The 23,958-nt window shown below is 46.5% G+C and overlaps 1 protein-coding gene and 1 non-coding gene across 4 annotated transcripts in view; both read left to right on the forward strand.

The window, feature by feature from the left end:
• The first annotated feature begins 10,874 nt into the window (after positions 1 to 10,874).
• LOC115897092 lies at positions 10,875 to 10,981 on the forward strand. Its single transcript, XR_004057039.1, has one exon. It is a non-coding gene; the product is annotated as a U6 spliceosomal RNA (small nuclear RNA).
• A 3,810-nt stretch (positions 10,982 to 14,791) lies between these two features.
• The window catches only part of TJAP1 (tight junction associated protein 1), a 29,586-nt gene continuing 20,419 nt past the window's right edge, over positions 14,792 to 23,958 (forward strand). For 2 of the 3 annotated variants that reach the window (XM_030928302.1, XM_030928303.1), the window contains exons 1-2: positions 14,793 to 14,900; positions 15,359 to 15,506. The gene's annotated coding sequence lies outside the window, so the exon portion shown is untranslated. Of the gene's footprint in view, positions 14,901 to 15,358; positions 15,507 to 23,958 lie in introns of all 3 variants that reach the window. The other variant, XM_030928301.1, reaches the window with a different exon arrangement.

Consider the following 23,958-nt stretch of genomic DNA (forward strand, 5'->3'; position numbering starts at 1 on the left):
CTCAAATATTGCTTGTGTTGATCACCAATGCTCTCAGATGTCCTTAGTTCTGCACACTCCTCCACCCACCCCAACAACTATTTTATTCTCCTCTCTCCTCCAACCTCCACCCCTTCCTCCTCTCTGCTCACTCTGTTGATGGTCTTGCTCTCAACTTCATGGAGAAAATAGAAGCAATCTGAAAGAATTTCCACATGCCCCCACCACCTACCTGCATCTGTCTCCATATACTCTGACATCCCTCTTGTTACTGTACATGAACTGCCTGTGTTCTTACCTAAGAGAATTCCTTCACCTGGGCACTAGTTCACATCCTCTCTCACCTGGGTAACTTCAGGGCTCTCCAATTCTCTCCATCTCTTCTGCATCATCAGTTTGCCTGCCTCTATGAGAGCATTGTCATCAACCTCTCTCAGATCTCTTTTTTTTTTTTTTTTTTTTTTTTTTTGAGACGGAGTCTTGCTCTGTCACCCGGGCTGGACTGCAGTGGCCAGATCTCAGCTCACTGCAAGCTCCGCCTCCCGGGTTTACGCCATTCTCCTGCCTCAGCCTCCGGAGTAGCTGGGACTACAGGCGCCCGCCACCTCGCCTGGCTAGTTTTTTGTATTTTTAGTAGAGACGGGGTTTCACCGTGTTAGCCAGGATAGTCTCAAACTCCTGACTTCGTGATCCGCCCGTCTCGGCCTCCCAAAGTGCTGGGATTACAGGCTTGAGCCACCTCGCCCTGCCTTCAGATCTTAAATAAATAAGTAAATCACCTCCCTCGACCCCCTACATTTGTCTGCTGTTCTTTACTGAAAACTCTTCAAAAATATTAGTCTATCCTTGCTCTCATCACTTCTCCTCTCATTCTGTCTTGAACCCACTCTCACCCCATCATTCCAGAATCACTCTTGTAAAGGTCACCAGTACCCTCACCACTGCCAAATCCAATGATCAATTCTCAGTCCTCATCTCACTGGCTCTGTTAACTGCATTTGCCAGTTTACTGGGTTTCTGGGATCACTCACTAGCTTCTTCACCTCTGCAATGGCCACCCCTTCTCGGTCTCCTTTGCATCCTCCTCATCTTCTCAACATCTTCCTCAGCCCCAGGGCTCCATCCTCAGACCTCTTGTCTTTTCTGTCTTCACTCACTCCTTTCATGATCTCATCCAGCCTAAGTTTTGGGAATGCTAGCTGTAAGTTAATGACTCCCAACTTTATATTTCCAGGCAAGCTTTCTGCCTGAAATCCAGATGCATGGGTCTGGCTGGGCATGGTGGCTCATGCCTGGTAAGCCCAGCACTTTGGGAGGCTGAGGTGGGAGGATTGCTTGAGCCCAGCAGTTTGAGACTTCAGTTTTGTTGTTCAGGCCTGAGCAACATAACAAGACCCTGTCCTTATTAAAATAAATAATTAATTAATTAATTTAAAAATAAATTTGGTAGTACCAGACTTGGGTGTCTGACTGCTGCAAACTCCTGATCTCCAGCCCAAATAGTCTTCCTTTGTCAGCTGTACCCATTCCAGTCAATGGCTAGTCCATCTGTGCAGTTGTTTAGCCCCAAATCTTGGGGTCATGCTTGATTCTCCTCTTTCTCCTATAATCCACATCCTGCAAATTCCGTTGCCTCTGCCTTCAAATTCATCCAGAATCTGACCACTTTTCACAATATGACCTCTAACACCCTAGTTCAAGCCCCCATTATCTTTTGCCTGGAGTACTGCAATGCCTTCTTTGTTTGTTGTTGTTGTTGTTGTGGTTGTTGTTGTTGTTGTTGTTTTTGAGACAGAGTTTTGCTCTTGTTGCCCAGGCTGTAGTGCAATGGCACGATCTGGTCTCACGGGTGGCGACCTCTGCCTCCCGGGTTCAAGCAATTCTCCTGCTTCAGCCTCCTGAGTAGCTGGGATTACAGGCATGCGCCACCAGGCCTGGCTAATTTTGGATTTTTAGTAGAGACAGGTTTTCTCCATGTTGGTCTCGAACTCCTGACCTCAGGTGATTGACTCGCCTTAGCCTCCCAAAGTGTTGGGCCGCAATTGTTTCTTAATTGGTCTTCTATTGTGCAGCAGCCAGGGTGATCCTGATGGAAAGAAAATGGAAGCCAGCTAAGTGTGATGTATTATCCCAGACTGGATTCTGAAACAGAAAAACATCGATAGTGGTAAAACTGGCAAAGTCTGAATAAAGTCTAGAATTTAGCTTATACCAGGGTACTAATGTTGGCTTCTTAGTTTTGACAAATGTACCGTGGTAAAGTATAATGCCAAAACTAAGAGAAATTGGGTGAGTCATATTTGGGAAATTTCTATACTATCTTTGGAACTTTTCTATACATCTAAAATTATTCAAAATTTAAAATTTTATTTAAAAAATGGAAGTCAGATTTTGTCATGTCTTTGTTCCAAACCCTCCAGCAGTTTCCATCTGATCTTTTTGTTTTCCATCTGATTTTATTCCCTGCACACTCCCACCTCATTCTGCCACATCCAAACTGGCCTCTGAGTTGATCCTTTTTTTTTTTTTTTTTTTTTTTTTTGAGGTGGACTCTCATTCTCATTCTGTTACCCAGGCTGGAGTGCAGTGGCGCGATCTGGGCTCACTGCAAGCTCTGCTTCCCAGGTTCACGCTGTTCTCCTGCCTCAGCCTCCGGAGTAGCTGGGACTACAGGCTCCCGCCACCACACCCAGCAATTTTTTTATTTTATTTTTTTTGTATTTTTAATAGAGACGGGGTTTCACCATGTTAGCCAGGATGGTCTCGATCTCCTGACCTCGTGATCCGCCTGCCTCGGCCTCCCAAACTGCTGGGATTACAGGCATGAGCCACCATGCCTAGCCCTGAGTTGATCCTTGAACACATAAGCATGTTCCCTGCCTCAGGATCTTTGTACTAGCTGTTCTCTGCCTGGAATGCTATAACCCAGATATTTTCATAGCTCACTCCCTGAGTTCATTCAGCTCTCTGCTCAAATCTCATGTTAGTAAAGAAGCCCTCGCTGATCATCCTATATATTAAATAATAAACCCATCTCTGTCCCAGGATATTCCCTTACACTACTTTAATTTTTTCGTTTTTAAATAAAAAGCAGTGGGCTGGGCACAGTGGCTCACGCCTGTAATCCTAGCACTTCGGGAGACCGAGGTGGGTGGATTACCTGAGGTCAGGAGTTTGAGACCAGCCTGGACAACATGGTGAAATTCCGTCACTACTAAAAATACAAAAAATTAGCTGGGCGTAGTGTTGCGCACCTGTAATCCCAGCTACTCGGGAGGCGGAGGCAGGAGAATTGCTTGAACCTGGGAGGCGGAGGTTACAGTTAGCCCGGATCATGCTGCCATTGCACTTGAGCCTGGGCAACAGACGAAGACTCCGTCAAAAATAAAGACATAAATAGCAGTGAACACACCATCCCTTATACTACTTTAATTAATAAAGAGCCACACCCTATATTTAATTTTCACCATAACCCTGCCAGACAGGTATTATTATTATTCTAGTGTTTTTGTTTGTTTGTTTGAGACTGAGTCTCTGTTGTCCAGGCTGGAGTTGCAGTGGCACGATCTCAGCTCACTGCAACCTTCACCTCCTGGGTTCAAGTGATTCTCCTGCACAGGATTGGAATCTGGTCACTGATTGGCATTGGTTGTGTGATCCTGAGAAAGTCTCATAAACTTCTCAGGCCTCAGTTTCCCCACTTGTAAATTGGGGAGAATAGCACCAGCCCTGTTCTCTAACAGTATCCCTGTGAGGGTAGAATGAGAGAGTGTGTGTAAAAGTCAGGTATGTGTACAGGAGGTTAGAGAGTAGGGGCTGAAGGGAGTGGTTGTGGAGGCATTGGGGGATCCCTGATAAAGTCAGTTTCCTACCCTGGAGCAGGAGAGGGGGTTGGCAACAGAAACAATGATGGGAGGCTGAGCTGGGCTGTGCTGGGGCTTGCCTTTGAGCAATTGTTTCTGTCCTAGTGTCTTCAGGAATCCAGCCACTATTAGCCCTTTTACATAAAAGGCATCCTTTAGTCCAAGTTTCTGTCTCTGTGAAATTTTTCTAGCACCCTCCCTTCCCCCATTTAAAAATCACCCAGTAAAGAGGGCTTGTCTCATTGCTTGGATTTCCAAGAACATTCCTGATACAGTTTGGCTGAATCCCCGCCCAAATCCCATCTTGAATTGTAGCTCCCATAATTCCCACAAGTTGTGGGAGGGACCTGGTGGGAGATAATTGAATCATGGGGGTGGTTTCTCCCATACCTTTCTCATGGTAGTGAATAAGTCTCAGGAGGTCTGATGGTTTTATAAGGGGAAACCCTTTTCGCTTGGTCCTTATTCTCCCTCTTCCTTGCCGCCATGTAGGATGTGACCTGCTCCTCCTTGCCTTCCACCATGATTGTGAGGCCTCCCCAGCTATGTGGAACTGTGAGTCCATTAAACCTCTTTCCTTTATAATTACCCAGTCTCAGGTATTTTATCAGCAGCATGAAAATGGACTAGTACAATCCCCCACCCAATACTTGTTTTTGGCAGAAACCCCGCTATTCTTTGTGTAACTAGAGCTTAAAACCTTAAAGCCTCCTCTAACTCCTCTATTTTTTTCCAGCTGGCCACCAAATGTTGTCCAGTCCTCCTTCTCCCATGGCCCTGGGTCCATTCTGTCCCACTGCCTCAGCCCTTGTCAGCACCCCCTCACCACGCCAGGCTCATGACAAGCATTTCCTATCTGGTCTTGCGGTCATCAGGCCTACCGATTTCCCTCATGCACCCATTCTGCAGTGTTCCTAGAGGCTAAACATCCTACGATGCCACTGTTATCATCTCACTCCTCAGGTCAGCAGCCTGGGATCACTCCTATGACTCTTCGGGCTGTGTGATGTCAAGTCAAGAGTACTAGAAGTCACTTCAAATTCTGGCTCTATCGTCTGCCGCTGGGTGGCCTTCACAGGAGACAGGAAACTCTCTGAGCCTCCAAGCCCTCACTGGTAAAATAGACAGACATTCTATGTGCCAGGCACTGGTCTAAGCACTCATGTAAATGAACTCTTTTGACCCTCACGACAACTCTGTGAGGTAGGTGCTATACTTAACCCCCATTTACAGACGGGAAGACAGAGGCACAGACAGCTCCAGTCATCTGCCTGTGTTCATGCAGTTAGTTAAGTGACAGATGGGCGATGAAGCCAGGCAGTCTGCTTCAGAGACCCTACTCTTACCGCTGTCCTACCCTTGGGAAAAGTGACTGATACAGTTGGTGAGGGCTCCTGGCTGATGCTTTTCACCTCTTGGCTCTAATTTCTGCTTCCCAGCCTACAACGCAGTGGCTGTTCCTTGGAGGATTTTGGAACAGGTTGGGCTGGCAGCCTCATGACTTTAGGATCTTCCTAAGCCTGTCTTAATAGTGGCTTCTTTTTTTGGGTGGTCACTAGACATATGAGGCTCATTTCTGGCTTTTACTCCAGACTTGAACGGTAACTATACTGTCCTAGAACACCCCAGTATCCCAACGCTCAGGATTCCCTACTTTCCTGAGCATTTTTCTGAGGGCTTATCAATAAACCCCTCCTCCAGGGCCCCCATTTATAAGGATTTATCTCTCTTGGCCTCCCCACCCTTCACCTGGAGAGTGGATTCTCAAGTTTCCCTCTTCCCTCAGCCTCCTTTTCACACAGAGTTTTGTGTATTGCCAAATGAGAATGGAGAGACCAGAGAACAGGGAACAAGTGCTGTTACTCTTCATTCACACATCCATTGACCCACCCACAGGTTGTGTGCAGGAGCAGGGAGGGGACCCCAACTTAGTGCCAAACATTCAATACACGTGAATTGAATGAGTGACTGAATTAATACAAATGAAAAAAAAGTGCTAGGCCCTGACCTCAAGCAACTTACCGCCTAGCAGGGCAGACATATTCATTTACCCCACACACCCCCAGTAAACAGGGGATGCACCTGTGGGCCCTAGACTTCATGGAGACCCAGGGGCATGCAGAGCTGGCCCTTGTCCTCACCAGGTAAGGGATAATCCTGTCCCTGCTTGTTCTGGCCTGTCACTGCCTCTCCAAAACAGTTCTGGTCAGCCCAACAAGTGGGGTACCCAGGGTGGAGACAGAGTCTGTGCTGGGAAGGAGTCAGGCACATCCAAGTAGCCCACTCTTTGTGAGGCCTTCTGCCAGCGTAGGGTCCTTTGGGTCCTGAAACAATGTTCTCTCCCTGTGATTGTTTCCTTCCCCCATCCCACCCCTACCTCACCACGGGAGGTGGAGCCAGTGGCCCCAGGGCTGAAATCCAAACCCAGCCATTGTTCCCCACCTTTTGGCTGTTTGTGTGCATGTGTGTTTTGGCACACTTATCGTGTGCCTCCAGGGCTGTTGTGCCAAAGCTCAGGCCATGCATACCATGCTTAGGATAGCTGAAAATACCTGCTCAGGGAAAAAGGGAGCTGGGAGGATACCGATGGTGGACTTTAGGGTGAGTTGAAAAGTGATAGGAGGCTTTGCCCTCTGATAGGATGAATGTGCAGTAATGCAGCTCCTATCCAAAATGTCAAGCAGGCGGGGTGTGGTGGCTCACACCTGTAATCCCAGCACTTGGGGAGGCCAAGGCGGGTGGATCACCTGAGGTCAGGAGTTCGAGACCAGCTTGGCCAACATGGTGAAACCCTGTTTCTACTAAAAACACAAAAAATTAGCCAGGCATGGTGGAGGGTGCCTGTAATCCCAGCTACTGGGGAGGCTGAAGCAGGAGAATTGCATGAACCTGGGAGATGGAGGTTGCAGTGAGCCGAGATCACGCCATCGCACTCCAGCCTGGACAACAAGAGTGAAATTCTGTCTCAAGAAAAAAAAAAATCAAGCAAAAGAACACACCCATTGAAACCACAAGGGTGTGCAGATGCATGTACACAGATCTGGAAAGACAAGAGGGTCACTCATAGCCAGAACTATGCATGTGAAGCATCGCGGTACCACTCATTCATGTGCTTATGGAGCTCCTCCCATTCTGGAACTACACAGGGTGATGAGGTGGTGGAGGAGGCACCAACATCACATATGGGTTGTGGTCCAGCCCTTCCAGTAGCTGCTAAAGGAGTCATCCCTGGAGATTTACTTGAAGTTTCTGGGCCAGGTGTCGTGGCTAACGCCTGTAACCCCAGCACTTTGGGAGACTGAGGCGGGCAGATCATTTGAGGTCAGGAGTTTGAGACCAGCATGGTGAAAACCCACCTCTACTAAAAATACAAAAATTAGCCGGGTGTGGTGGTGTGCACCCAGCTACTCAGGAGGCTGAGGCAGGAGAATTGCTTGAACCCGAGAGGCAGAGGTTGCAGTGAGCCGAGATCGCACCACTGCATTCCAGACTGGGTGATGGAGTGAGTCGCCACTTACAGAGTCCAGTTAAAAATAACAAGGTTGCCAGGCGTGGTGGCTCATGCCTATAATCCCAGCAGTTTGGGAGGCCAAGGCAAGCGGATCACCCGAGGTCAGAAGTTTGAGACCAGCCTGGCCAACACGGTGAAATCCCATCTCTACTAAAAATACAAAAATTAGCTGGGCTTGGTGGTATGTGCCTGTAATCCCAGCTACTTAGGAGGCTGAGGCAGGAGAGTCGCTTGAACCCGGGAGGCAGAGGTTGCGATGAGCCGAGATTGTGCCGCTGTACTCCAGCCTGGGCGACACAGCAAGACTCTGTCTCAGAACAAGAAAAAAGAAAGAAGAAAGTACATTTCTTTTTTTTTTTCTTTCTTTCTTTCTTTCTTTTTTTTTTTTTTGAGACAAAGCCTCACTCTGCGGCCTATGCTGGAGTGCAACGGCGCAATCTTGGCTCACTGTAATCTCCGCCTCCCGGGTTCAAGAGATTCTCCTGTTTCAGCCTCCCAAGTAGCTGGGATTACAGGCGCACACCGTCATGCCCAACTAATTTTTTGTATTTTAGTAGAGGCGGGGTTTCACCATGTTGCCCAGGCTGGTCTGGAACTCCTGAGCTCAGGCAATCCACCTACCTTAGCCTCCCAAAGTGCCAGGATTACAGGCGTGAGCCACCGCTCCTGGCCTGAAAGAAAGTACATTTCAAGGCTATATTTTATGAATAAGGAGAAGGGAGAAAAAATGGTTTCCACAGTAAGCTTCAAGGTTACGTCTTGAGACCCCAGAGAAAAGAAAAGAAAGGTTTGAAAACGGATTTTGAAGTTAAGCTTCCTGGTTACACTTGCAAGGCCAACTTTCAGGTGTTGACCTGGGATAGAGGGAGGACTTCCTGATTCAACAAAGAGATGAGGGGCTGGAGAACTACCCAGGCCCTACTGGGTCACAGTGAAGCAGAGACTGACAAACAGGTCCCAGTGCAGTCCAGAAAAGAGACATAAACCACTCCTGCACTTTCTGAGCTTTCCCAGAATTCAAATCACAGTCTGAGAGGGCAGGCACAGACTCTAGCCTCAGGGTGCCCGAAGTCTGAGGTGGGGGAAACAAGCTCTGCTCTCAGGGAGTTCCTGCTTTAGAGTTGGGAAAGTGAGATCTCACCAGAAGCCAGAAAATAAGACTTGGTATCATGTAAAGATGTGTGGATGGCCAGGCGTGGTGGCTCATGCCTGTTAATCCCAGCACTTTGGGAGGCCGAGGCAGGAGGATCTATTGAGTCCAGGACTTCAAGACCAGCCTGGACAACAAAGTGTGACTCCATTTCTATAAAAAAGTTAAAAAGCATTGCTGGTACAGTGGTGAACATAGATGCCCTCCAAAAAATAAAAAAAATTAGGCAGGTATGCGTAGAGTCCCAGCTATTTGGGAAGCTAAGTCTAGAGGATCACTTGAGCCCAGGAGTTTGAGGTTACAGTGAACTATGATCATGCCACTGCACTACAGCCTGGGCAACAGAGCGAGACTCTGCCTCTAAAATAAATAAAACAAACAAACAAACAAACAAACAAAATAAGAACACAACACTAACTCCTAATTTTTTACAGCCCCTAGCAATAACAATTCTATTTTCTTTCTTTTCCTTTTTTTTGAGACAGAGTCTCATTCTGTCACCCAGGCTGGAAGGCAGTGGCGTGAGCTTGGCTCACTGCAACCTCCGCCTCCCAGGTTCAAGTAATTCTCTGCCTCAGCCTCCCAAGTAGCTAGGATTGCAGGCATCTGCCAACACACCTGGCTAGTTTTGGAATTTTTAGTAGAGACAGGGTTTCGCCATGTTGACCAGGCTGGTCTCAAACTTCTGACCTTGTGATCTGCCCGCCTTGACCTCCCAAAGTGCTGGGATTACAGGCGTGAGTCACAGCACCCGGCCTACCATTCTATTTTCTATCCCTATGAATTTGACTGCTCTAGGTACCTAAAATAAGTGGAATCATTCAGTATTTGTCTTTTTGTGACTGGCTTATTTCACTTTGTGTGGTATCCTCAAGGTTTATCCATGTTGTAGCCTGTGTCAGAATTCCTTCCTTTTCAAGGCTGAATAATATTCTATTGTATGTATTTGCTACATTTTGTTTATCCATTAATCCATCAATGAACATTTGTGTTGTTTCTACCTTTTGGGTATTGTAAAATAATGTTGCTATGAACACAGATGTACACATATTTATTTGAGTTCCTACTTTAAGTATCTTTTGAGAGTTTTTTTTTTTTTTTTGAGATGGAGTTTCGCTCTTGTTGCCTAGGCTGGAGTACAATGGCGTGATCTCGGCTCACTGCAACCTCTTCCTCCTGGGTTCAAGCGATTCTCCTGCCTCAGCCTCCTGAGTAGCTGGGATTACAGGCATGTACCACCATGCCCGGCGAATTTTTTGTATTTTTAATAGAAACGGGATTCTCCATTTTGGTCAGGCTGGTCTTGAACTCCCGACCTAAGGTGATCTGCCCGCCTCGGCCTCCCAAAGTGCTGGGATTACAGGCGTGAACCACCGTGTCTGGCCAAATGGTTTTAATAATATGAAGAATTCAAGTTCTCACCAAGTTTTAAGGTCTTTAAAATTACATTTCTTACACTTCCATAAAATTCAACATCTCAAGTTAGGAAAAAGTCATTACATCTAATAAAAGCTTATCCACCAAGTTGGCAGCTGTGGACTTCTATTAATAGACTGAAGAATTAGGAAATGTGTATAACTTAAACCCAGGGAAGTAGATTAAATTATCACCTCTTGAAGTTTCGAAATCATTGTTATAACAACCATGTATACACGGTTCAGCATCACAAAATCAGAGTCACAAATAGGAACATAGTTAGCCTCATGGTTTCACATTGTTAGCAGATAATGTCGGTAGCAACCAAAAGGGCTGCATATCGCCTAAGGCCTTTCTAGCTATCATAATGAACAGGTCACACGACTGTGGGGCTGAGCCCAGTAAGGTTTTGACTCCTCTTTCCCACCAATTTCCTTCAATACCTGAAGCTCAAATTGCTATCTTTGTCCACTGCTTCTATTCCAAGACCCCTTTTGCCTATGTAGAGTGTGTCACGCCAACCCAGGACTCTACACCAAGCACGTCTGTCCCAGCAGGGTGACTAATTCATGTAAATTAAATAATCAGAAAGGACTGCCTTGGACCCAGGTGGAGTATGCCTTGAGAAATGCTTGACCATGTTTGTGCAGGTGGGCCCTGCATACCTGCAGCCCTATAGACACCAAACATATGAAAATTGTCATCAAAATGAAGTGAGACTGACTATTCTGCAACTTGCAGCTATTTCTTAAGACCCTGAAAGCTAGAAGCCCCTAATTTTTACCACTTTCCTCATGGTTCTCTCACAGAGATAGTGAACAACTATGTAATTGTGGTCTAAGAAATATTTAGGTATACAAGTGAGTTTGTCCATCCACAGAGGGGGAATGATGAAGTAAACCAGCCTCGCTACAATGAAGATAACTTTATCTTTCACATGTTAAAAGTTGAACTTGTGCTTGCTTTGGCAGCACATATACTAAAACTGGAATGATTCAGGGAAGATTAGCATGGCCCCTTTGCAAGGATGACACATGAATTTGTAAAGCCTTCCATATTAAAAATAATAATAGGCCAGGCATGGTGGCTCACGCCTGTAATCCCAGCATTTTAGGAGGCTGAGGCAGGTGGATCACAAGGTCAGGAGTTCAAGACCAGCCTGGTCAAGATGGTGAAACCCCGTCTCTACTAAAAATACAAAAATTAGCTGGGCATGGTGGTGGGCACCTGTAATCCCAGCTACTCGGGAGGCTGAGGCAGAGAATTGCTTGAACCCAGGAGGTGGAAGTTGCAATGAGCCGAGAACACGCCACTGCACTCCAGCCTGGACGACAGAGCGAGATTCTGTTTCAAATAATAGTAATAATAATAGGCCGGGCATGGTGGCTCATGCCTGTAATCCCAGCACTTTGGGAGGCTGAGGCAGGTAGATCACCTGAGGTCAGGAGTTTCAGAACAGCCTGACCAATATGGTGAAAATCTGTCTCTACTAAAATACAAAAATTATCTGGGCGTGGTTGTGGGCACCTGTAATCTCAGCTACTTGGGAGGCTGAGGCAGGAGAATCGCTTGAACCCAGGAGGTGGAGGTTGCAATGAGTCGAGATCATGCCATTGCACTCCAGCCTGGGCAACAAGAGTGAAACTCCGTCTTAAAAAATAATAATAATAATAATTAAAAACTCTAGAGGACTGTGATTCCCATGCTTTTCAAAGGTATGTTTATGTTAACTGATACTTCCTTTGTTTCAAAATATAAACTTGAATTGCTTTTCTTTTCTTTTTTTTTTTTTTTGAGACGGAGTCTGGCTCTGTCGCCCAGGCTGGAGTGCAGTGGCCGGATCTCAGCTCACTGCAAGCTCCGCCTCCCGGGTTTACGCCATTCTCCTGCCTCAGCCTCCCGAGTAGCTGGGACTACAGGCGCCCACCACCTCGCCCGGCTAGTTTTTTGTATTTTTTTTAGTAGAGATGGGGTTTCAACGTGTTAGCCAGGATGGTCTCGATCTCCTGACCTCGTGATCCGCCCATCTCGGCCTCCCAAAGTGCTGGGATTACAGGCTTGAGCCACCGCGCCCAGCCTTGAATTGCTTTTCAAATCTATAATTGAAAGTACAACAGCCTTTCTCCCCTTGTGAACCCCAAAATAATTTCTGGAAAGGCTGAAACGATATCTAGGAATTATACCTATTTAGAAAAGCAAACCAGCTTCCTACATTTCTTCCTTCAGCCACATACCTTTTGGTAAACAGTAAAAGTCATATATATATATATATTTTTTTTTTTTTTGAGATGGAGTCTTGCTCTGTCACCCAGGCTGGAGCACAGCGGCACGATCTTGGCTCACCACAACCTCCCCTCGCGAGTTCGAGCAATTCTCTTGCCTCAGCCTCCCGAGTAGCTGGGACTACAGGTGCATGCCACCATGCCCAACTAATTTTTGTATTTTTGGTAGAGAAGGGGTTTCACTATGTTGGCCAGGCTGGTTTATTTAGTGTAATTTTATTAAATTAATTTTAAAAAAGATGTATAGGATAGAAAGGCATGGATGGGATGGGAAATAAAAACGGCTGACCTCTCCCTCTGGGGATCTGGGAGCCTCTGCTGAGGTTTTTGTGTGTGTGCGTTGATGGGGGGTTGGTACTTGAGATCAGCTTCACCAAGGGGCAGACCCAGCTCCATCCCTAGGCCCAGGGAAATGGGATACCTTGCTGCTCTGAAATGTTGATGAGCTGTGGAGGGGTGAGGGACAGGGGAGCAGATGGAATTCCTGGACAATTGTTCCGGCTGTCACCAGAGAGGATAGGCTAGAGGGAGCCCTGGATAATTTATGGAGGGACAGATGCTTCTCCGGAACCATCTGGCCAAGAGAGGCCTGGGATCGGGGTGGATGAGGTCTTTAGGTCTGAGGAGACTCCTGGCCTCCAGCCTGCCTCTTTTCCTCTAAGTGGCCTGCTTGGTGCCCTGGGACTTTCCTAGGATGGCTGTGCTGCCTGAGGACCCAGCTCCAGAATTCCACCTGATTCTCATCTCACTCTCTCCTTTGCTAAGTCTGGGGCTTGTCTTTGCTACTATTCCTGATAGGGCTAAGTGGGGCCTTAAGGTCATGTAACTTCCACCTATGCATTTTCTTATTTTATAGTATTTTCAACCCTTCTTCTCCACCAGTATATTCCAAAATCTGTCAATCATTTACCTACATACCATTTATTCATTCAATAAATATTTATTGGCCGGGCACAGTGGCTCACACCTGTAATCTCAGCACTTTGGAAGGCCGAGGCAGGCAGATCACTTGAGCTCAGGAGTTCGAGACCAGCCTGGCCAACATGGTGGAACCCCCGTCTCTACTAAAAATACAAAAAGTTAGCTGGCTGTGGTGGCATGCGCCTATAATCCCAGCTACACAGGAAACTGAGGTAGAAGAATCACTTGAACCCGGGAAGCAGAGGTTGCAGTGAGCCGAGATTGTGCCACTACACTCTAGCATCGGCAACAGATTGAGACCCTGTCTCAAAAAAAAATTAATTAATTAAACAAACAGAATAAAAAAATTATTGAATACCTATTACGCCAGGCATTGTTTCAGACACTGGGGATGCTGTGATGAGCAAGAAAACTTCCCAGACCTCTGGAGTTTGCTTTGTAGTGAGGAGACGGTCAATAAACAAACAAATATTTAATATAATGTCAGATAATGATAAGTACTATGAATGAAAACATTAAAGCAGGGTAAAGGAGAATAGGGATGCTGATTTAGATTGAGTGCCAAGGAAGGCTTCTCTAAAGTGATGACGCTTGAGCAAAGACACAAATGAGAGTCAATATTTGGAGGAAGAACATTCCAGGTATGGGGAACAGCAAACTTAGAGACCCTGAGGCAGAAATATGCTTAGTGCATTGGAGGAAAACATGCCATTTATTCATTAGGCAATTACTGTGTCCCAAGCACCTGCTAGGGAGTGTGAAGATGAAATCAAACATAGTTTTTGCCCTGAAGAAGCATCAGGGCGAAAGTGATATAACATGTAAATAAATAATTACACTGCACGGGACAGCTACAATAAAGCTATATACAAGTTGCTAGTGATGCCCAGCAAAAGGAGCACTAAAGGGAAGGCTTTCTGCAGGAGGTGACATTTGAGCTGATGGTTTGAAGGAGTAGGAGGAATTGATGATGCAAGGGAGGAGGAGAGAGATTAGACATCTTAAGGTCCGATGTCCTGAAAACAAAGGACAATTTGGGAACCTGAAGTCCCCAGGAGAGACAAAAAATGAGTCTGATGAAAGTGGAAAAGGCTGGATCATGCGGATGTATGAATGCCAAACTGAAAAGCTGGTTTTATTCTTTGGATTACGGGGATTCTCTCTCCCACTGTATTTTTTTTTTTTTTTTTTTTTGAGAGGGAGTCTCCTCGCTCTGTGGCACATCTCTGCTCACTGCAAGCTCCGCCTCCCGGGTTCACACCAGCCTCAGCCTCCCGAGTAGCTGGGACTACAGGCGCCCGCCACCACGCCCGGCTAATTTTTTGTATTTTTTTAGTAGAGACGGGGTTTCACCGTGTTAGCCAGGATGGTCTCGATCTCCTGACCTCGTGATCTGCCCGCCTCGGCCTCCCGAAGTGCTGGGATTACAGACGTGAGCCACCGCGCCCGGCCCCACTGTATCTTTGAGCTGTGTTCCCCTATTCCTTTTTTTCTTTCTTTCTTTCTTTCAGTACTAGAGTCTTTCCCCGCTTCCTGCTATTGCCCGGCTCCTGATACGTCCTTCCTTCTGCGGCCAAGCCTCCAATCCCTGCTTTCAAGACAGCCCCATCTTTCGCCATCACGTAGTGTGCCACTTCCCCAACCCCAGGCCCTGCCCCCATGGCCCCGCCTCCGATGACGCGGGACGCCAAGTGCGTGGGGATTCCCGCGGCCCTGGCCACTACCCGGCCTGCCCCGCGGCAAGATGGCGACCTGAACGCAGCTGGCAGCGGCGGAAAGTTTGTTGTGGGGTTGGAGTAGTCGGGCGGGGAAGCCAGAGTTGGGGGGGATTGCGGGGGCCCTAGTCTGTAGTAGGGGCGAAGTGGGTACTGGCTCCAGGGTTGAAAAGAGGAGATGGAATGGAGTAAGGTCCGAGGCGGAGAGGAAAAAAAGGAGCTGGGGCGGACCGGGGCCCTAGGGTTCAGCGGCAGCCCTAGGGGAGGGAGATTTGGGGTGGGGCAGCCCGAAGTAGGTGTTCTGCGGGTGCTGGAGAAGCAGAGTCACAAGTTGGAGGAGAATTTCTTTAGCCGCGAATAAAGAAGCCTGGAGCGTGGGATAGAGGCCCGACTGTATCTGACCGGCCAGAGGGGAAAAGGATATTTCTAGTAGGGTGGGATAGTAAGGAAGAGAGATCTGGAGGATGCCGGGCAGATCTGCTAAGGAGGGAACTAAAACCAGTCAAATGACACTCTTCTAGGCTTAGATCAGCCTTTCCACAGCTCCTGTAGCAGCATCTGCCCCAATTTCAGCAGAAGATTCAGGTGCCCCAGGGACTGGAAGAAATTACATTGTCTACTTGGAAAGAAGAAGAAATAGCGACTTGCCCCAGCCCAACCCCAGAGCGGGTAAGGTGGCTTCCAATGACAGGTTTCTGGCTGGCATGCTCCCTGGGAGGAGGATGCATGGGCTTAGAGTGATGCCAAGAATCATTTGGTCTGAGAAGGGCTCTCTTCTATAGAGGTTGTCCTTTGTCTGAGGTCCTTAAGTTAGTGTTTGGCGTAGATTGCAGGCTGACTTTTGAGAGTTGGTGTGGAATTAAGCTTTGTGTGCCTTCACCTATGCAAGCAAACCTGGACAGAGGCCTAGAGACCAGGCTGAAGGATTTTAACACATCCCTGTCACAAGCAGTTTCCTACATGCTCATTGTTTCTGCTTCAATTTCCCCATCACATTTTCACTTTGGAGTCCTGCCTGGAAGTGGAGATTTGTGGGTGACAGATGGTGGGGAGTCATGAGAAAACAAATTCTGATCGCGTTCACTGACCATTTAGGTACTTGCTGTCACCAACTCCTGAATTCATTCTCGCTGCCTGTCTACTTTTGCTCTTTTGGTAAGAAGGGCTCATTAGTGTTCCTCTGGGGATGTGGATTTTGGTGGGGGTATCAGAGGTGAGGGAAAGGCAGGTTGGGATTACGGAGAAAAAATATAGAGCAGTTTCTGGTAAGAGATCAAGCAGACTGATGTAAAGCTCTGGTAATGTTTAGCACCTCACTCCCTATCCTTGAGATCGCTAATATTTGAGAGCTGCTTTACAGTTGGACAAGTGTGGTGATGGAAAGAAAGGATCATGGAACTTGCTCTTTTCTTTTCTGGTAGTTTTTTTTCTCTCCTCTGTAATCTTCCCATCAGACCACTTTTGAAAAAATCAGTTTCACTAGCCAAACTAAGCATGGCCTGAGAGGTAGTGGATTTGGTATTGGAGAGAAAGGAAGGGGACTGGAGCCAGAGAACACAGTGAATGTGGCCTTCACTTCCTTTGGTGAGTGTTATGCCCTAGCCAGAGTTGGGAGTAGCCTTCTTATTGAAGCCTGCTTCAGGATCAGCATTGCTTCATGGTGGACTGGGAGGTCTTGTTTGATCTAACACTCTTCATTAACTATCTGCTCTCTACTTCCCCCCAACCAAAGGCTTACTCCAGACAGAACAACCCAAGTCGCTGTTACTAGGTCAGCTTCAGTACCTTTAGGTATCTGAATAACTGATGATATGTAGCTGTGACTCCATTTCTGACGGTTGAGAACCTCCTTTTCCTGAGGACAATTTGTGCCCCCTTGAAAATTATAATTGTAGTCACCCAAGGGTAGTGTGGTGAACACACATCACGGTTAATAGCACTGACTCTGAGCCTGGCATGGTGACACATACCTGTAGTCCCAGCTACTTAGGAGACTGAGATGGGAGGAGCATTTGAGGCCAGGAGTTTGAGACTGCAGTGCACTATGATGACACCTGTGAATACCCATTGTACTTCAGCCTGGGCAACGTAAGAGATGCAGTCTCCAAGAAACAACAAAAAAAAGAAAGCACTGGCCGGGTGCAGTGGCTCACTCCTGTAATTCTAGCATTTTGGGAGTCCGAGGCAGGCGGATCACGGGGTCAAGAGATCGAGACCATCCTGGCCAAAAAGGTGAAACCCCATCTCTGCTAAAAATACAAAAATTAGCTGGGTGTGGTGGTGCGCGTCTGTAGTCCCAGCTACTCAGGAGGCAGAGGCAGGAGAATCACTTGAACCCGGGCAGTGGAGGTTGCAGTGAGCTGAGATTGCACCACTGCACTCCAACCAGGAGACAGAGCGAGACTCCATCTCCAAAAAAAAAAAAAAAACAAAAAAAAAAACACTGACTGCCATTTGTAGCTCTGTGACCTTTATTAATTGCATAGCTTTATATGCCTCCGTTTTCTCATCAATCAAATGTGGGTAGTAAGAGTATCTATCGCATAGGGTTGTTTCGAGGGCAAATTAGTTAATCATTAATATGCTTACCCAGTACCTGACAGTATGTTTTAGTTATACTAGTCAGATCTCAGCACTAATTTCTGCTTCGTGGTTGAACCTGCTGTCTGTATAGCATCTACATTGGTTTGGGCTGCTAGCCTGATGTTAAAGAGATGAAGCAGAGCTTTTGGATAATACAGATTTTTTTTGTTGTGAGAATATCCTCATTAGGCTATTTAAAGCAATGTTAAAATGCCAGTGATTTCTTGTTTGAAGCTGTGGGGCTCTACAATTATCTTTGCAGTTGAGTAATGATGATAATAATAACAATAGTGGTGCTTATTGAGCACATTCTGTGCCTAGGATTGTTGTAAGGGCTTTTCATGTATTAACTGATTTAATTTTTGACTTTTGTTTTGAGACGGAGTCTCGTTCTTGTCGCCCAGGCTGGAGTACAATGGTGCTCTCCTCAGTGCAACCGCCAGCTCCCAGATTGAAGTGATTCTCCTGCTTCAGCCTCCCAGGTAGCTGGGATTACAGGTGCCCACAACCATGTCTGGCTAATTTTTGTATTTTTAGTAGAGATGGGGGTTTCACCGCATTGGTCATGCTGGTGTCGAACTCCTGACCTCAGGCGATCTGCCCACCTCTGCCTCCCAAAGTGCTGGGATTATAGGCATGAGCCATCGTGCCTGGCCAATTAATTTAATTTTCATAATCATATGAAGTAGATAACTTATTATCCCTGTCTTACAGATGAGAAAATGGAGGCAGAGTGGTTAAGTAATTTGTTTAAGATCACCCAGCTAGTAAGTGACAGAGCTGGGATTTGAACCTAGGCAGTCTAGCTTCAGTAGTTGAGCTTTTTTTTCTTTAGGTTGATATCAAGTTAACTTAAATATGCCTAGTGGCAATTTGTGTCTCTTGTTTGTTTGACTGTATCCTGGTTCATGTTTGTCAAGATGGTTAAATGTATATCCATATTGTAGTAGAAACTTTTGATTATTTAAAAAAATGTTTAGGGACTGAGTTTTTCATCACAACCCTCTTTCCTCTCAGAACTAGTAACTGGTGCATGGGCTGTGGGGAGGGAGCTTCTGTGCCATGTCAGCCAAATCTGGGCTGTCTTCATGATTCAACTTGGTGATGTGATGCAACTTTGGGCCTGGGTTGAGTGGGCAGACTGACATTAGAATCTACACTGAGCACACCTTAAAGGGGTGTGTGTGTTTATTAATGTAGATGTACATATAAGGCTCATTTCTAACTTTGATTACTGACATGAGCAGTTGATTAGCCATAGTAAATATTAGATTCGTAGTCTGGATATAATTTTTTAAAAAAAAACAAGACATCACCCCCCCAAAAAAAACACAAAACTTAATGTCTTTCCTGAATAAAATTAATAAAATTTAAAACAATAAATAGTAAAAATAGAAAGTAGCAAACTACACAGAAAACAAAACAAAACAAAAAAAACACATTTTTATATAGCATTTTAAATAGCTCCCTCCCCTCAGCTAGAGGGGAAAATGGAAAACAAATGTGCCGCCGAAGAAGCCTGTGTTGTTTGAAGAAGGCCCTGGCAGCGGTGCTCAGACTCTCCCTTTAGCCAGGCAGGAGGCCCAGTGTAGCCTTGAGGCAGAGGTGTGCCCAAGCTTTGATTGACTGGCTTTCCTTTGCCCTGTATTTAAGACTCACTCTCCTCCTCCTTCTGAGTCATGTCCTGTCTATTTAACACACCCTCAGGGCCCTTCTTTTTCTTCAACAAATGACTCTACCCTGCCATTAAAGTAGGCGCGTGTCTGTCATTTAATTAGATTTCAGGGGAATTGGAGGCTCAGGACTTGGGCTTTCCCTGGGAACTCTGCGCTGGCCCTCTGATGACCTTTCCTATTTGTTTGGCACATGTGATTTTGAGAAGCCGGCAGTATCTGTCAGACGAATTGCTCCCCACTCCATGAACTTGGGAGCCATATATCTTAGGATAGTGTACTTTATCTTGCATTGTGTGGCAGTCAGCGTGCTGAAACGTGTTATCTCTGAAGAGTATACCTTTGTACTTTGGTAGAAGTCCTCAAATTTTCTGGATGCGGGTCACATTTTAGTCAACTATGGAGTTGCAAGGTGAAGGATGATGTATTTTGAGCTGATTCTTTCCTTTTACTGTTTTCTTTGTTGTGTAAATCGATTCTCATGAGTGCCTCTTATTCAGGTATTTATGAAGCCAATCCCTTCACTTCCTTCTCACCACCGTATTTTGAATGCCAACGACCTCTGGGTGAAGGAAACTTCATTTCTCATCTGGATTCAGCCTCTTAAATAGCTCTCTGAACTGACCTCATTCTAGCCTCTAGATCTTTGCATATACTGGTGCTACTCCTTTGCCTTCCTTTTTGTCCTTCACATCTCAGTTTAAATGTCACTTCCTTTAGGATTTCACCCCTGCCCCCTTGAGTGCCCTTCTGTGCTTCTGTCTGATACTTACGCTGTGTCATAAGTGCCTATTTACTTGTCTGATTCTCATAAGACTAAGTGCCCTGAGAACAGAGACTATGTCCTATTCACTACTGTGTTTGTAGCATTTAGGACAGTGCTGGGCCGTAATAGGTGCTTTTTTTTTTTTTTTTTTTGAGACGGAGTCTCGCTCTGTTGCCCAGGCTGGAGTGCAGTGACCGGATCTCAGCTCACTGCAAGCTCCGCCTCCCGGGTTCACGTCATTCTCCTGCCTCAGCCTCCCGTGTAGCTGGGACCACAGGCGCCCACCACACCCGGCTAATTTTTTTTTTTGTATTTTTGGTAGAGACGGGGTTTCACCGGGTTAGCCAGGATGGTTTTGATCTCCTGGCCTCAGGTGATCTGCCCGTCTCGGCCTCTCAAAGTGCTGGGATTACAGGTGTGAGCCACCGCGCCCGGCCATAGATACTTTATGATGTTATGGTGCATGTAGAATGAATAAAATGTGGTGAGCAGTCTCATCTCATGCCAATCTTCTATGGTGCTGTCAAAATTATTTTCCTATACAATAGTCTTCCTGGCTGGGCATGGTGGTTCACGCCTGTAATCCCAGCACTTTGGGAGGCTGAGGTGGGTGGATCACAAGGTCAGGAGTTCGAGACCAGCCTGATGAACATGGTGAAACCCTGTCTCTACTAAAAATACAAAAATTAGCCAGGCGTGGTGATATACGCCTGTAATCCCAGCTACTCAGCAGGCTGAGACAGGAGAATCGCTTGAACCCAGGAGGTACAGGTTGCAGTGAGCCAAGATCGCTTAATTGTACTCCAGCCTGGGTGACAGAGCGAGACTCCATTTCAAAAAAAAAAAAAAGTCTTCCCTTAGAAATGCCATGAGTTCTTCCTTACTTAAGTTAAAGCCCACGCTGTCTAGCTTGGCATGCCAAAAGGCTCCTTATACTGGTCCAGACCCAGACCATTAGCCTGAGTTGCTGCCACTCCACCTCATCTGTCCTGTGCTTCATTGCTCCCAAATTTCTCACTGCTCCTGAACCTGTCATGGGCATCCATTTACCTTCATCTTCTTTGCCTGTGTACTTCACTCAGTCCGTAATGCTCACCTCTGCCTCTGAAACTGCCCATCCCCTAAGACCCAGCTCCTTTGTCACCTCCAGTGAGAAGCCTCCCCTGCTTTTCTTTCCTCCTCTTGGCCCCCTGCAGCATTTTCTTTGAACCTCTGTTTTGGCACTTACCATGTTGTTTGGTGAGGGCTCTGTTTACTTGTCTGTTTCTTTCACTGGGCTGATCTCCTGTAGACAGGGGACTTTGCAGAGCATGTGGTGGAAAGGAGTTTGTGGGAATGGTAATGAATAGTGTGAAAGAATCTGATTGTGGAGCTAGGCCGACCTGGTTTAAATCCTAATTCTGCCACTCACCACCTGTGCAACTTTAGGCAAGTTCCTTAACCAGTAGGATTCTTGGTCTCATCTTGGTCTCTAAAATGAGGTTGGCTGGGTATAGTAGCTCACTCCTGAAATCCCAGCACTTTGGAAGGCTGAGGCAGGAGGATCACTTGAGGCCAAGAGTTTGAAGCCAGACTAACTGTGCAACATAATGAGATTCTGTCTCTACAAAAAACATACAAAACTTAGCTGGGTATGGTGGCTTGTGCCTGTGGTCCTAACCCTCAGGAGGAGGCTGAGGTGGGAGGATCACTTGAACCCAGGAGTTTGAGGCTGCAGTGAGCTATGATTGTACCACTGCACTCCAGAATGGGTGACAGAGCCAGACCCAATCTGTAAAAAAATTAGAAACAAAACAAAATAAAATAAAATAAGGGTGATATCTTTCTTGCAGTTCATAGCAAGTTATGAACTCATAGTTCATAATGAGTTCATAGCTTATAGCATGGTGCCTGGCATATAAAGGACACTTGGGGCTGGGCACGGTGGCTCACGCCTGTCAATCCCAGCACTTTGGGAGGCTGAGGCAGGTGGATCACCTGAGGTCAGGAGTTCGAGACCAGCATGGCCAACATGGTGAAACCCTGTCTCTACTAAAAATACAAAAATTAGCTGGGCGTGGTGGTAGGCACCTGTAATCCCAGTTACTCGGGAGGCTGAGGCAGGAGAATCGCTTGAACCCAGGAGGTGGAGGTTGCAGTGAGCTGAGATTGCGCCATTGCACTGCAACCTGGGGCACAAGAGCGAGACTTCATCTCAATAAATAAATAAATAAATAAATAAAGGACACTTGGTAAATATTTGTTGAATGAATAAATTTCCCATTTTGGCGCTCTGCAAATAGGAAAAGGTTTTGTTCTATTAAATCTAAAATAAACCTTTTGATTTCTGCCTGGTAGCCAGGAGCATTTTGAGGTGGGAGTAAAACTGAATCTCCTTTCTTGTGATGAAGCAGTAAAAAAGATGAGATTAGGAACATCATCAATGAGCAGTCTGTGCAAAGATTGTTGGTATTTCTCCCCATCTCTTGTTTTTTTCTTTTTTTCCCCCGAGACAGAGTCTTGCTCTGTCATCCAGGCTAGAGTGCAGTAGCGTGATCTCAGCTCACTGCATCTTTCACTTCCTGGGCTCAAGCAGTTCTCCTGCCTCGGCCTCCTGAGTAGCGGGGATTACAGGTACCTGCCACTGTGCTTGACTAATTTTTTTGTATTTTTAGTGAAGATGGGGTTTTACCTTGTTGGCCAGGCTGGTCTTGAATTCCTGACCTCAGGTGATCCACCCGCCTGGGCCTCCCAAAGTGCTGGGATTACAGGTGTGAGCCACCATGCCCGGCCTCCCTATCTCTTATTTTGTGATGACTCCTTTGATGATCGTGATATGCTGGCCTTCTCCAGTCCTGGCGAGGTTGGTGGTGGTGGATTCATAATGTAATTAAGACTGGGGATAGACAGAAAGCTGCTCACAGTGGATGACTGGGTGGAGAGTTTCAGTATCCATGTTTCCCAGTATTTTATGGACAGAAAAATGGGTGAAACTGATGGAACACATCCAGGCATTGAGGAAGCCAGACTTCTTGGCCCCACTTTTCTTAGGGCTTTGATGGTCTTCTTATGCCACAGAACAGGCTTAACTTGGATGCTTCCCCCAAATGGGGCTGATAGCTGCATCGTGATCCTTTCTTTGCTTTTTTGTTTCTAGTGTAGTTGATGGGGGTAGTCCTTAGGGCCCCAATTCCTAACAAACACCAAATTAATTTCTTTCCAGAAGTTTCGATCTCTTAAGTGTATAATGCCAGGTGATACTCCAGTGCGAGTTTACAATCAGATAGGGAAGATATGTCTGAGTTCTCTGGATGGCAGCCTTGTCTGATCCTTCAACCCTTGTCCCAGCAAGGGGCCTTTCTGTGCTCTCAAACCACTCAACTATGCTGTACTGGAAGTGACTGTTAACCTGTCTGTCCCCCACTAGGAGTAAGATCTTCTGTCTCTGAAGCTTCTTAGGGGCGAGCTTTTTTACTGAAGGCCGAGCATTTAGGCACTATAGAGTAAGTGCTGAGCAGTGTTGGTTTCTGTGTGACCCAACGCAGTCCTTCCTCGGTGGGATTAAAGAAGATGGAATCTATCTGGCAAAACCTTTTGCACCCTTAGGAAGGAAGGTCCTGCATAAACAAAAGGTGATAGTGTTAGCAATAGCATTACTAATTATTTTCCAGGATTGCAGTCATGTGGTTAAATCATCTTCCAGGTGCTTGGCTTCCGCTGTCTCCTTTTTCGCCTTTTATTTATTTATTTATTTTTGAGACATAGTCTTGCTGTGTCACCCAGGGTGGATTGCAGTGGCGTGATCTTGGCTCGCTGCAACCTCCACCTCCTGGGTTCAAGCAACGCTCAGCCTCCCGAGTAGCTGGGACTACAGGCGTGCGCCACCACGCCCAGCTAACTTTTGTATTTTTTTTTCTTTTTTTTCTTTTCTTTTTTTTTTTTTTTTGAGGCGGAGTCTTGCTCTGTCGCCTAGGCTGGAGTGCAGTGGCGCGATCTCCGCTCACTGCAAGCTCCGCCTCCTGGGTTCACGCCATTCTCCTGCCTCAGCCTCCCAAGTAGCTGGGACTACAGGCGCCCGCCACCTCGCCCGGCTAATTTTTTGTATTTTTAGTAGAGACGG

Source organism: Rhinopithecus roxellana, chromosome 4 (genome assembly GCF_007565055.1).
Source record: "Rhinopithecus roxellana isolate Shanxi Qingling chromosome 4, ASM756505v1, whole genome shotgun sequence".
Classification (NCBI taxonomy): domain Eukaryota; kingdom Metazoa; phylum Chordata; class Mammalia; order Primates; family Cercopithecidae; genus Rhinopithecus; species Rhinopithecus roxellana.